The sequence below is a fragment of the Arachis duranensis genome, chromosome 2, assembly GCF_000817695.3.
Source record: "Arachis duranensis cultivar V14167 chromosome 2, aradu.V14167.gnm2.J7QH, whole genome shotgun sequence".
NCBI classification, from domain to species: Eukaryota; Viridiplantae; Streptophyta; class Magnoliopsida; order Fabales; family Fabaceae; genus Arachis; species Arachis duranensis.
Genome location: NC_029773.3, coordinates 38,319,203 through 38,332,356, shown reverse-complemented (window position 1 = coordinate 38,332,356; position 13,154 = coordinate 38,319,203).

The window sequence follows — 13,154 nt, the reverse complement described above, 5'->3', positions numbered from 1 at the left end:
TACTCGCGTAAGGTTTATTACTTGGACGACCCAGTGCACTTGCTGGTTAGTTGTGCGAAGTTGTGTAATGCCATGGTATTGAGCTACCAAGTTTTTGGGGTTCATGACCGGGGATTATGAGAGTTGTGAAAAAGTATTGTTCACAATTTCGCGCACCAGTTATCAATAGATCTCAGATTTAATTATAAAAAGTAAAAGAACATGAAATAAATACTTGTTTTGCAGTAATGGATAACAGGTTGAGGTTTTGGAGATGCTATATCCTTTGAATCTCTACTTTCCTACTGTCTTCTTCTTCATGCACGCAAGGCTCCTTCCATGGCAAGCTGTATGTTGGGTTTCACTGTTGTCAATGGCTACCTCCCATCCTCTCAGTGAAAATGTTCAACGCACACTGTCACCGCACGGCTAATAATCTGTCGGTTCTCGATCATGTCGGAATAGAATCCAATGATTCTTTTGCGTCTGTCACTAACGCCCAACACTCGCGAGTTTGAAGCTCGTCACAGTCATTCAATCCTCGAATCCAACTCGGAATACCACAGACAATGTTTAGACTTTCCGGATTCTCAAGAATGGCCGCCAATGGGTTCTAGCTTATACCACGAAGATTCTGCTTAATTAATCCAAGAGATATACACTCAAACAAAGGTAGAACGGAGGTGGTTGTCAGACACACGTTCATAGGTGAGAATGGTGATGAGTGTCACGGATCATCACATTCATCAGGCTGAAAAACAAGTGGTATCTTAGAATAGAAGCAAGCGTGATTGAATGAAAAACAGTAGTAATTGCATTAATCCATCAAGACACAGCAGAGCTCCTCACCCCCAACCATGGGGTTTAGAGACTCATTCCATATAAGATACAATATGAAATGTGTAATGTGTTATTAGATTCAGATACAATAGCAAAAAGTCCTATTTATAGTGAACTAGTGACCTAGGGTTTACAAGAATGAGTAAATGACGTAAAAATCCACTTCTGGGGTCCACTTGGTGTGTGCTTGGGCTGAGCATTGAAGATTTCATGTGTAGAGACTTTTCCTGGAGTTAAACGCCAGCTTTTGTGCCAGTTTGGGCGTTTAACTCCAACTTTTGTGCCAGTTCCGGCGTTAAACGCCGGGAATTCTGAAGCTGATTTAGAACGCCGGTTTGGGCCATCAATTCTTGGGCAAAGTATGAACTATTATATATTGCTGAAAAGTCCAGGATGTATACTTTCCAACGCAATTGAGAGTGCACCAATTGGGCTTCTGTAGCTCCAGAAAATCCACTTCGAGTGCAGGGAGGTCAGAATCCAACAACATCTGCAGTCCTTTTTCAGCCTTTGAATCAGATTTTTGCTCTAGTCTCTCAATTTCAGCAAGAAAATACCTGAAATCATAGAAAAATACACAAACTCATAGTAAAGTCCAAAAAAGTGAATTTTAATTAAAAAATAAAAAATATAATAAAAACTAACTAAAATGTACTAAAAACATACTAAAAACAGTGCCAAAAGCGTATAAATTATCCGCTCATCAGCAGTCTTCCATGTGGGTCCCATCTTCTCTCCTGAAATTGAAACTGACTCTATTAGTAATGACAAAATACCCCTTCACATTTCTTCTCATCATGAGTGAATTGGGTTGTAACTGATGGGTGTCCCTTGGGACACCAAACTTAATTCCTTGGCATCTTAATAAATTGCTTTCATCATTGTGTATTTAATGTGTTCATAAGAGTGGAATAATATAAATCCTTTCATTTTCTTTTGATCCCAACTCCTCTGAATCCATTAACTCACGTTCATTCTTGTCCAAGGTATTAAGTTGTCTCAACTTGGGTGAATTAGCTACTATGTGATCATTGGTGGTGACCACACCAAACTTAATCTCTGGGCTTACTCTTCAGAATCAATTTATTAGTTGTTTGTAAGCCTAGATTAAGTGGGTGAGAGGCCACACCAAACTTAGCATTTCAGCTAGTCCTCAGCCCATTCACTCATCATTAGTCATACATTCATCAAGTTACAAATCCCAAATAAAAGAGTGTAAAAAAAATTAATCTACTATCAAAGCAAATATCAAACAACTAGTCCTAAAATTTAAAACTATCACAGAATTTAAACTACTTCTAGGAAAGCAATTAAATAAAAAAGGATAAAGTGTTGGGGTGCCTCCCAACTAGCGCTTCTTTATTGTCATTAGCTTGACATTTCTCCATCTTTAGCTGAGCTTGTAGCTCACTCTCTGCTCCTCCAATGAGCCTCCCAAGTAGTGTTTGAGTCTATGGCCATTGACAGAGAAAGTTCTCTGAGTCTTGTCTTCCATGAGCTCCACATGACCATAGGGAAACACCTTGAGTATGGTGAAAGGTCTTGACCATCGAGACTTAAGTTTTTCAGGGAGGAACTTCAGTCTTGAGTTGTAGAGTAATACCTTTTGTCCTTCAATGAACTCTCTTCTTGCTATCTTTTGGCCATGCCACCTTTTTGTGTTTTCTTTGTAGATTTTTGCATTCTCATATGCTTGATTTCTAAACTCTTGCAGCTCATTAAGTTGCATTAATCTCTTTTCTCCAGTAGCCTTTTCATCAAAATTGAGTAGTTTTAGAGCCTAGAAAGCTCTGTGCTCTAATTGAACTGGTAAGTGGCAAGCCTTGCCGAATACTAGTTAGTATGGTGACATCCCAATGGAGGTCTTGAATGCTGTCCTGTAGGCCCATAGAGCATCGTCTAGCTTCCTAGACCAGTCCTTTTGTGAACTTCCAACAGTTTTTTCTAACATTCATTTCAGCTCTCTGTTGGAGATCTCGGCTTACCCGTTGGTCTGTGGGTGGTATGGAGTTGCCACTTTGTGTTTTACTCCATATCTGAGAAGGTGTGCTTTCAATTGTTTGTTGCAGAAGTGTGACCCCCCGTCACTAATGAGAGCTCTGGGAACTCCAAATCTGCTGAAGATGTTCCTTCTCAAGAAGCTTATCACAACCTTGTTGTCATTTGTTGCAGTAGGTCTGGCCTCTACCCATCTTGAAACATAATCAACGGCCACTAATATGTAGCTATTTGAGTAGGAGGTTGGGAAGGGTACCATGAAATCTATTCCCCATACATCATATAGTTCTAGCTCTAATATGTATTGCTGTGGCATCTCATTTCTCTTGGTCAGATTGTCGGCCCTTTGACATTCATCACACCTTGACACCATTTCTTTGGCATTCTTAAATATTGTTGGCCAGTAAAATCCGGATTGGAGCACCTTTGCTGCTGTCCGTTCTCCACTAAAGTGACCTCCATATGCTGATCCATGGCATTGCCATAGCACCTCTTGCCCTTCTTCATGGGATATACACCTTCTTAGGACACCATCAGTACACTTTTTGAACAAGTAGGGGTCATCCCAAATGTAGTGGTTGGCATCCTTGATTAGCTTCTTCCTCATGTGCTTGTTGATGTTTGTTGGTAACTCCCCTATAGCCTTGAAGTTAGCTATGTCTGCAGACCAAGGGGCTACCTGAATCATCATCAATTGTTCATCAAGGAAGCTTTCATTTACTGCAACTTGCTGTATTTCTTCTTCTTGCGGGATCCTTGAGAGGTGGTCAGCTACTTTGTTTTCTGCTCTGCTCCTATCTTTAATCTCAATATCAAATTCTTGGAGCAGCAGGATCCACCTTATCAATCTGGGTGTAGATTCTTGTTTGGTAAGCAAGTATTTGAGTGCTACATGATCAGTGAACACAATTACTTTTGAGCCAATAAGATATGATCTAAACTTATCAAAAGCAAAAACTATGGCTAAAATTTCTTTTTCTGTGGTGGTATAGTTCCTTTGATTCTCGTTACGGACTTTGCTAACATAGTAGATTACATGTACTAGCTTGTCTCTCCTCTGTCCTAGGACAACACCAACAGCAAAATCAGATGCATTACACATTAGTTCAAAGGGAAGATCCCAACTTGGTGGTGCTATAATAGGTGCAGAGAAGAGTCTCTTTTTAAGTTCATCAAAGGCTACCATGCATTCTCTATAAAAAACAAAAGGAGTATTCGAGACAAGTAAGTTGCTAAGGGGTTTTGCAATCTTTGAAAAGTCTTTAATAAACCTCCTATAGAACCCAGCATGTCCCAAGAAGCTTCTGATTGCTTTGACATTGCAAGGTGGAGGTAATTTTTCAATTACTTCCACTTTTGCTCCATCTACTTCTATGCCATCTTTTGAGATCTTGTGTCCAAGAACCACCCCTTTAGTTACCATAAAATGGCACTTCTCCCAGTTTAGAACAAGGTTGGTTTCTTGACACCTTTTTAGCACAAGAGAAAGATGGTATAGGCAATCAGAATATGAGACCCAAACACAGAGAAATCGTCCATGAATACTTCTATGAACTTCTCAATCATATCTGAAAAAATGGAGAGCATGCACCTTTGGAATGTGGCAGGTGCATTGCACAATCCAAAGGGCATCCTCCTATAAGCAAAAACGCCATATGGACAAGTAAATGAAGTTTTTTCCTGATTCTTGGGGTCTAGAACAATCTGGTTGTAGCCCAAATACCCGTCTAGAAAACAGTAGTACTCATGTCCTACCAATCTTTCAAGCATTTGGTCCATGAAGGGCAGGGGAAAGTGATCTTTCCAGGTGGCTTTATTAAGTTTCTGGTAGTCAATGCACATACGCCATCCGGTTACCGTTTTTGTGGGTATCAATTCATTCTTCTCGTTTGCCACAACAGTGATCCCCCCTTTCTTAGGAACTACTTGCACCGGGCTTACCCAAGGGCTGTCCGAGATGGGGTAGATCACCCCTGCTTGTCACAATTTCAAAACATCCTTCTGAACTACTTCATTCATAGTTGGGTTCAACCTCCTTTGTTGCTGTCTTGAGGGTTTGGCATCCTCTTCAAGTAAGCTTTTATGCATGCACATTGACAGATTGATCCCCTTTAAATCTGAAAGTGTCCAGCCTATGGCATCTTTGTGTTGTCTCAGCACTCGGATAAGTTCCTCTTCTTGCTCCTTGCTCAGACTTGAATTTATGATCACTGGGTAAGTGTGATTAGTGCCCAGGTATGCATACTTCAAGCTGGGAGGTAAGGCTTTCAGCTCCAATTTTGGTGCATCTGCATTTTTGTTGTCTGTGGTAGTTGGCATGATTGAGCTCCTCAAGGTTGCTTATTCCAGCTCAATGTTTTCTTCACATTGTTATTCCCCCATAACTTCTTGAACTATCTATTCCATGATATCTACCATCATACATTCTCCTATGGATTCCTTAGGGTAGTTCATTACTTTGAAGACGTTGAAGACCATTTTTTTTTCATGCAGTCTCAAGATTAGTTCACCTTTTTGTACATCAATGATAGCTCCAGCAGTAGCTAGAAATGGTCTTCCCAGGATAATTGATGTGTTGGCATCTTCCTCCATGTCTAGCACAACAAAATCAGCAGGGAAAATGAACTCCCCTACTTTCACTAGTAAATCTTCCACCATCCCATGTGGAAACTTGAATGTTCTGTCAGCCAATTGGAGTGCCATTCTTGTTGGCTTGGCTTCCTCAATCTTCATCCTTTTCATCATGGTTAGGGACATGAGATTTATACTAGCTCCCAAATCACACAAAGCTTTCTCAATAGTGATGTCCCCTATGATGCAGGCGATTTGAAAACTCCCCGGATCTTTCAGCTTTTGAGGTAACTTCTTTTGTACGATGGCGCTGCACTCCTCAGTCAACATTATGGTCTCTTTTGCTTCCCAGTTCCACTTTTTGGTTATGAGCTTCTTTAAGAACTTGGCATAGAGTGGCATTTGCTCTAATGCCTCAGCAAATGGTATATTGATTTGGAGCTTCTTAAAGATCTCTAGGAACTTAGAGATCTGACCATCCTTCCCATCCTTTCTTAATCGTTGAGGGTATGGTGCCTTTGGTACATAAGGCTTCAAAACTGGTTTTGGAAGGGGTGAAGTTGGGATCTCCTCTTCGTCCTCTTTTCCATGTTTTGATACAACCTCTTCATGATTATCCTTGCTCGGGGCTCCTTCCTCTACAACCTTCCCACTTCTTAGAGTTATGGCTTTGCATTCCCCTCTTGGGTTAGCCATGGTATTACTTGGAAATGTGTGAGTGGAGAGTGGGATTTATTTGGAAAGAATCCCTACTTGTGCTTCTAACTTTGAGATTGCTGCACCTTGATTTTTCAGATTTGACCTGTATTCCTCTTGTTTAGCATCTATCCTTCTGTCAGTTTGTGCTTGTCTGTCTATGAAGGAGGAGACTGCCCCTGAAATCTGGGATGATAGTTGTGCTATTGCAGCCTCCATCCTCTCAAAGTTGCTATTGATTTCGCATGATTGCATGGTTGAGGATGGTGTGTCTTGATTGAGGTTGTTGTGTATGGGTTGGTTATTATGGTATGCTGTATTTTGTGAGTTATGGTAAGGTCTATGGTTCCCTGTTTGATGGTTGGGGTTGTGGGTTTGTTGATTTGATGGATAAGGCTTGTTGTGGTCCTGGTTGTGGTTTTGTTGATTTTTCCACCCAAAGTTTGGGTGGTTCTTCCAACCTGGGTTGTATGTCTTAGAGTGTGGGTCATAAGGTGTTCTGGATGAATTGTGCACATAATTAACTTGTTCCCAGTCACTTTCAGATTCTAATGCACTTCCTTCTTATTGAGGAATTTGGTCTTGAATGACTGAGGCTTGGTTGGCCTCCATCCTCTTGGTTAATGCTGCTATTTGTGTCGCAATTGCCTTGTTCTGAGCTAACAAAGCATCTACATAATTGAGTTCTAGCACCCCCTTCTTCTGAGTCCTTTCTGAGGCATAGAAGTACTCATTTTCGGCTATAGTTTCAATGACATCTATGGCCTCTTCAATGGTTTTCTTTTTGTTGAGCGAGCCTCCTGAAGAATGGTCTACTGCTTTCTTTGCTTCATAGGATAGTCCCTCATAAAAGATGTGTAGTTGTACCCACTCATTGAACATTTTTGGTGGGCATCTTCTTGTTAGATCTTTGAATCTCTTCCAGGCCTTATATAGCGTTTCTCCATCTTGTTGTCTGAAAGTTTGCACTTCAGCCCTCAGCCTATTGATTCTTTGTGGTGGGTAAAATCTAGCAAGGAATCTGTTCACGACCTCCTCCCATGTGGTTAGGCTGTCCTTGGAAAATTATTCTAACCACTTTGCTGCCTTATCTCGGAGTGAGAAAGGGAACAAAAGTAGTTTGTAGATGTCGGGTTATACCCCGTTGGACTTTATAGTATCACATATCCTCAAGAATGTACTGACATGTTGATTAGGATCTTCTTGGGCACTTCCTCCATATGAGCAATTATTCTGAACAAGTGTGATAAAGTGAGGCTTCAACTCAAAATTATTGGCATGAATTGTTGGCTTTAGGATGCTGCTGCCACAATTCCCTGGATTTGGGTTGATGTAAGAGCCTAAGACTCTCCTTTCTTGCCCATCATGATTGACTGGACCTCCCCTGGCATGGTTATGAACTTCTTCCTCATGATGATTCTCCATGTTCTCCTCCATGTTTGTTTCAAAATACTCTTTCTCTTCTTCAGCACCAACGACTCTCTTCCCTCTTGCTTTCCTCCTTAGTCTAAAGAGGGTTCTCTCTGGTTCAGAATCAAAGGAAGTTGAAGCTTTGCTTCTCCTACCTGTCATACAATTAATCAAGACAAAAAGCAAAAAAGAAAGTGGGTGAATGAATCACTTTGTTAGAGTGGTTGTTACTGTGAGTGGTGCAATTGATCAAACAGTTGAAAGAGTGGGAATAGGGGTAACCAAAGAAGAAGAAAATAGAGCTTCAAGAAAAAAATACTAAATAAATGAAATTAAAAATAACAAGGAAATTAAATTACTTAATCTAGCTCTCCAATCAAATTAATCACTGTCAAATTTAAGCCAATCCCTGGCAACGGCGCCATAAAACTTGATGACCTCGTTTCACTTCCCCTTTTTTTAAAAACTTAGTGAACGAGTTCTTTTGGCAAGCACACCAAAATTATCGCCAAGTAATAACCCACAGAGGAGTGGGATCGTATCCACAGAGATTGACAAACTCAAGCAGTTTTAATTGATTAGTGAATTAGTCAAGCGGATCAATAATAGTGTGAAGTGCAGAATTGTTAATGGCATAAATGTAAATGACTAGAATATAAAGAAAAGCATTAAAGTGCAGGAATGGAAATTGCAGAATGTAAATTGCTAAATCATAAATGACTTGAATGTAAATGGGAATGGGGAATTGCTGAAAGTAAAGTTGACTATAAAGAAATGGATAGATGAGAATGGGGAATTCATTGAGATTGGGAGATGTTGCCTCTTTGGATCAAATCTAGCTTAAATCTCCTTTAATCATGCAACTCACTGACCTCTTGGCAATCATGATTGATTGAGCCCCAATCCCTTGGTGACTCAATCTCTCAGATCTTGATCAATAGCATATTCCTTGGTCTAATTGCTCATGAAGAGAGATATACTTGGTCCCCGATTATACCACACACCTTTGTAGATTCAGGTAGATGGGGGATTATATGTCACATATCCCATCACCAAAACCCATAATCTACTCAAATGTGAGAAGGGATTTCAAGCATGGTTTCATGATTCCTTTCCCAAGGTTCCCATGAAACCCAATTGCTTTCAATCTCTTTCCCAAGATGATTGAACACTAATTATTAAGCACGAAATTCCTCCTAGAAAATCAAGAGAAGCTGAAGAGAAAAAGAATTTCACTATTATCAATCCATCAAGTACAATAGAGCTCCCTCTCTCAATGAGAGGGAAGTTAGCTACTCATAGCTTAGAAAGTACTCAAAGGTGGAATATAAACCTGGATCTCGAACTAACTGCTTAACCCCTTCTTCAGTATTCTTTTGGGGTATATATACTACTCCTAGTAAAAAAAAAAAAGAATTACAAAAGTGAAAAAGGGAAAATTACATTTTGGAGGGAAAGAAAGCACTCAATAAACGTGACCCCTTAGCTAGCGTGTGGTTGGCGCTTCTCAGGCGTGTCACGTGCCTTGCAAAATGGCTTGGTGTGCCACGCTCAATCCTTCAAGTAGCACGCTCGTCCCTCTTTCAACCTTGGCGTGCCACGCCTTCGAGCTCAAGTGGCACGCCATAGTGACATTCTTGTGTTGGCGTGCCAAGCCTTCGAGCTCAAGTGGCACGCCCTTTGATTCCTCCACTTTCCTTGCTTCTGGAAATTTGAACTGGCGTGACACACCTAAAAGTTGGCGTGCCATGCCCTTGTTGTGTGCTTGGCTGAGTTCTCTGGAAAGTTGCACTAGCGTGGCACGCACAGGGTCTGGCGTGCCACGCCCTTGTTAGGTGAATGGCCCCTCTGCTTGGCGTGCCACGCCACGAACACAAGTGGCACACCCCAATGCTTTTCTTGCCTCTGAATGGCATTGGCGTGCCACGAGTTGTTGCTCAAGTGGCACGCCTAAGTGAAGAATAGTGATTGGTGTGCCACGCCTTCGAGCTCATGGGGCACGCCTCATGTAATTGGCCTCTTCCACCCTTTTTGGAAAGTTATACCAGCGTGCCACACCTGAAGGTTGGCGTGCCACGCCCATGATCTTGTGTTGTTCCAGTAAGTGGCGTGCCACGCCTTGACCTTCAAGTGGCACGCCAAAGTGAGGTTGAGAGGTTGGCGTGCCACGCCTTCGACTTCAAGTGGCACGCCTAGTCTTCTCTTGCCTTTAGCCCCTTCTCTGGATCATTGTACCAGCGTGCCACGCCATGTTGCTCAAGTGGCACGCCCATCTATTTGTTCATTCTTCAAGCTTGGCGTGCCACGCCTGGATCTTCAAGTGGCACGCCAAAGTGACTCTCTATCTCCTGGCGTGCCACACCTTCGACTTCAAGTGGCACGCCCATAGTGGTTGATGGATCCGGCGTGCCATGCCCAGCCTGTTGTGCCACGCCCTTCTTGTGTTCCTTTTTTTTGCTCTCTAGGATTTATTACTAGCGTGCCACGCCCAGTCCTTGGCGTGCCACGCCCACATGTATGCTTGGATCTCCCTTCTGAAATTTAGTACTGGCGTGCCACGCTTAGCTCCTGGCGTGCCACGCCAGTGCATTTTTGTGGCGTTTGCCCTCAAGTGACACGCCAGTTTCACACGTCCATCTTCTTGCTTGTCTTCTACCTATTTTTGATATTTTTTTCACCTACAATTCAACACAACTCATCTTCAAAGTAGTGTACCATAATATTCATCAAATAATGCATGATTTATACTGATCAAATGAGATTTATGCTCTTTTATGGTCTTTTTATGCAAGAAAAATAGGTAGATGATGCAAGTCATCACAACACGAAACTTAATTTTTGCTTGTCCCAAGCAAATCAATGTGAGTAAACTTTTATATATTAAGGCCTTGGCTTCCAAAGATTTCAATATAAGTAAGAGTGAAACTAAGTGTCTAACACATGTATCAATGTTTTGATTGCCATGGAAAGCTCTTGGATCCTTGAGGGCTCACTCAGGTATAGGCCTTAGGGGTCTTTTCTATTGATTGTCACTTTGAAGTAGTAAATGTTGTTTTGCTTTCTTGACCACGACTCTAAGTGTTTTGTCTCAAGACAACCCTTTAATTAGGCTTTCAATTAGCACTTGTAAACCAGTTGGTTTTAGGGTACTAGGTGTTAAGACACCCCTAAGAATTTACTTGCTCAGGTCTCTTCTTGACACATCTTCACCACAAGCATCTACTAGGATTATTATTTCTTTTTGAGCCTCTTTTTTTCATGTTTTTTTTTCTTTTCTATCCTAGTAGTTGATGCTCAGAGCCTTGGGTCTTTATTGCTTACTACCTCTTGGTTCTATGGATATTCAAGGAGCACCCCTTAGCCTTCCCTTTGTTATACCTTCTAGGATTAGTTGTCTCCATGACTCATTTTCTTTCTGGTTCATCCAAGGTTCTACACTTAGCCTTTTGTTTCTTAGATTGTTTGATGATCCCTCTTGGCCTTGGTCTCTCTTATTGTTTTTGTACAACTCACAGTGACTCTTATAGAGACAAATTCTACTTTTATTTAATTGAAGTGAAGACTTGAAATACATTGCATTTTCTTTCTTGAAAAAAAACTCATAAAGACTTCAAATAGAAATTGAAAACAATGCATGAAACATAAACTATCCTAGCATGATTATTCAAAAAGAAAATAAAGCAAAACATTAACAGAATGCAAAATTTGGAAAGTGTCAACCATGGGACTCAACAACCTTGAGCAGCTTCATCTTCAGTTCATTGACCCCTTTCCCTTGTCCTTCTTCTTAGGAGGGAATGAGCCACCTTCATCTGGCTTGGAGGAACTTTCTTGAGCCTTGGCATCCTTGGGCTTCCAAAATCCTAGCCTTCTCATGTAATTCCTCTCATCTTCCTTATGTTTGGCTAAGATTTCCTCTTGTCTTGCACTTAGCTCTTCCATCCCTTGCATGAAATTTGGATATCCTGGGTTTAAAGCGGCAACAGCATTACACAAGTGATTCAACTTTGCTTGTGTGTTGAAGTCATACTGCCTTCTAGACAATGTTCTGGCATCATAGAGATGCCTGAATTCGGCCAGGTTCCTCTGCTGCCACTTGCCTTGCTCTCTTATTTTATCCAGTACGCTCCGCACTTCTCCCCAATCAAATTGTTCTTGCTGCTCCTTTCTCAAATGCTCCCAATTCTCTTGGAGTTGTTGAATGTTTTGGTTGACTTGGCTCCATTGTTGTTGATGAGCCTCCTTGAATTGGTTGACATCCTCCCTCAAGTGGTGTATATCTCCCCTCATTTGGTGTACATCTCCTTGCAGTTGCTCCCAATTGAAACCTTCTGGGAATTGTTGATATTGGTAGTATGGTGGTGGTTGAAGTGCTAGGAATTGAGGGTGCTCTTCAGCCTCTCTCTCTCGTTATTGTTGTTGTGGTTCATGAGCATGGGCTCTTCTTTCTCTAGCCCTGTTGAGTGGGTGGACATCTACCACTTTTTCCATCTTCTTGGCAGTGATGAACTTGTCTTGCTTCTCGAGCACTTCATCAATAAACTTCTCAACTCCAGCCTCATCAGACAGCCTTTGTATGATGCTGGGGAATGCCAACCTTGTGTTGTCGTTGGTGCTTTTCAGCACTTTGTTAATGTTGTGGGCAATCATCTCCCCCATATTGATGTTTTCTACTTTTATGATGCTGTAGATGAGCACAGCTCTTTCCTTTGTCACCTTTGAAGTATTTGATGTAGGGATTAGGGATTTCCTTACGAACTCTAGCCACCCTCTAGCTTGGGGGTCAAATCTCTTCTCCTCAATTGGTTGGGGATCCCATCCTTGTCGTTGATCTACTGCATATTCATCACACATATTTCGATCAAAATCTCCTCAAACCCAGGGTCTTGTTGCTTCATTCTCTCTTCATAGCTCCGGGTGGAGCTTGTCCTCTTCACCATTAGCATTTTCTCAATGCTAGAGGGGCTATAATCAATGAATTTCCCCCTCACACAGCTAATGTAGCAATATTATTGTCCTGGTTGAGGTACCGCATTAGCATAGAACTCCATCACCAAGCTTTTAACTACTTTTCTTGGTGGGTTGCATAGAAGTGACCAACCCCTCTGCTCAATCTCAATATTGATCTCTATGTGTTCATTCCTCCTTAGTTGAAATTCAACTTCTAGGATGATTTTCCTCTCACTCACCCAACCAGAAAACTAATTTTGGTTGAATGCGGAGAGAAACTTGTAGGTGTTAAAAGAGTTTGAAGATCCAGAGGTTGGTTCCCTGGTTCTTCTTTTCTTTGAGGTTGAGCTTTTTGGTGGTGCCATTAGGTTGGGAGAGTTGTGAAAAAAAAATAGGGAGTAGGGGTTCAAAAGAAAGAAAAAGCAAAACAAGATTTTGCTCAAACACCAAACTTAGGACTTGATTGTCCCAATCAAGAAAAGAAAGAAGAAAGAGGGAGATAGTAGAAGATGAGAGGATATGCGAAGGTGAGTGTTGTAGGGGTTGTTGAAGTGGGGAGGGAAGGTGGGGAGTGAATCTTTTATAGTGGGTGAATGGTTGTTGTTCGAAGGTGGGAAATAAAAGGAATTAAATGTTTTCCCACTTTGGGAAGTGGCGCCTAGCATGGGAAGAGGCACCAACCCCTTACCCACTATGTCTTCTGTGTGTGT